The sequence below is a fragment of the Nycticebus coucang genome, chromosome 2 (assembly GCF_027406575.1).
Source record: "Nycticebus coucang isolate mNycCou1 chromosome 2, mNycCou1.pri, whole genome shotgun sequence".
Lineage (NCBI taxonomy): Eukaryota > Metazoa > Chordata > Mammalia > Primates > Lorisidae > Nycticebus > Nycticebus coucang.
In genome coordinates, this window is record NC_069781.1 from 66,466,220 (window position 1) to 66,468,247 (window position 2,028).

General features: G+C 29.8%; 1 pseudogene; it reads left to right on the forward strand.

Moving 5' to 3' along the window:
• The first annotated feature begins 610 nt into the window (after window positions 1-610).
• Window positions 611-785, forward strand: LOC128579911 (uncharacterized; annotated as a pseudogene).
• The last annotated feature ends 1,243 nt before the right edge of the window (window positions 786-2,028 follow it).

Sequence of the window (2,028 nt, forward strand, 5' to 3'; positions counted from 1 at the left end):
GCATCTGCTGTTACATAAATCACACATTGTCCCTATTACTTTAAGTTTTTATTTTTATGAGCTTTGTTAGTATATAATTCAACTGTATATCATACTTGTTTGCCATTTTAAGGTATTTAATTTGTTAAAACTAAATATAGTTATATAAAAACATATAGTTTATGCTTTTTGCAATAGGATGAAAGCTCCATGAGAGTGAGGACTTTTTCTCTGCTGTTCTCTTTATCATTGTATCTCTAGGACGTTTGATAATGTGAGAGATAAAGTTTAAAGATATTTGTTGAATAAATAAATGAAGATGGCAATATTATCGACATTTTATAGAAGTCAACCTTGGGTAAACAAAGAGTGAGCACTCACATGTGTAGTCTCCTGATTTCAGAGACCCGGTTCAAGTGCTAAATCATACTGCCTTCTTTTGATCTAGAGAAGAGTGGCAAGTGAGAGGAAGAGTGTGCAAGTTAATGTTGTTAGTGGTTGTATGGAAACCTCATAAAAAGGCAAACTTGCTAGGTTGTATGGAAACTCATGTCTAACTTTTGAGGAACTGCCAAAGTGCTTCACAAATGGCTGCAGCATTTAACCTTTTTAAAAAATCAATCTACCCTTGATAGCTTCTCGGCCTTTTGGCTAAGATCAAGTGTAAAAATCAATCTACCCTTGTTTAATTATTTTATTAATTTTTAATTAAACTGTATACAGATATGGGGTACAATGTGATGAGTTGACACACAATGTGGAATTCTTAAATCAAACTGGTTATCATCACCATCATCTCACTTACTTATTTTTTATGGTAAGACATTAAAAATTTACTCATAGTTATTTTGAAATATACTCCTGCATTGTGCACATGAGGGAGGGCATTTGGTGAGCATTTTATCTTTCCACCAGCTAAGTATAAGGTTTTGAATTTTTCTACTTCCTTGCCAATAATTATACTCAGTGAAAGAAGCCGGATACTGAAGGTCACATATCATATGACTTTATTTAAATCAAATGTCCAGAATACAGCAACTGGTAAAGGCCAAAAATAGATTAATGGTGACTAGGTTCTGGGGAAATAGAGGAATAAAGAATGGCTGCTAATGCATGGGGAGGAGGCGTTGTGTCCTTTGGAAGATGAAGAATGTGTTCTGAAATTAGATAGTAGTGATGGCTACAGAACCTTGAGAACATGAAAAAAAAAAAAAACACTGAAGTGTACACTTTTGAGAAAGAATTTTTATGGCTAATTGTGAGAATTTTATCTCAAAAAGACAAAATGACTAAATGTTATCAAATAATTGAAATAATTAAATGCTTTAAATACATTGTTACTGGGAATTTCTAATTGTATTTTCTAATTATAATTTCCACAAATACCTAATACCATTGTCTTTTATTTCCACTGATGTATTCTGATGTTGAATGACTACATAAATGACCTTTGGGAATGCTTTCTATATTTTATTATTAATATTGTATCCAGCAACTTTCTAATAATTTATTATTAGTTGTAAAATTGTCTTCATTCATTTTAATAATTTTTCTATTGGTGTTTGTGTTGTCTGTAAATATTTTCTTCCTTATTAAATATAGAGACTCTTTTCTTGTCTTATTCTGATGGCGGAGATTCTAATTAAATAGTTATTACCGATCTTAGTATCAGGTAATAATATAATATTATGGGTTTTAGAGAGGGTATTTTAAAATATTTTATTTTTAAATATTGTTTCTATTCTGCTTTGGATTTTTACTAGATTTCTATTATTTGGTTTGGAAAATTTCTTTCTATACCTGAGTGCTGAAAGCTTATTTTTTATAATGAGTTTATTTTTCATTATGCTACTTATTTGTATTCAAATAAAAATTTACATGCAATAGTTCATTTAACATTAATCTGGTAAATTGCATTAGAGATGTTCTGAATATTAAACCATCTTTGAGTTCTTTAAACAATCCCCTAATGAATTAGGACATATATTTTTAATATTTGCCTGACGCTGTCTATGGTGTTTATTTATGATTTTAAAAAAATATCTACTT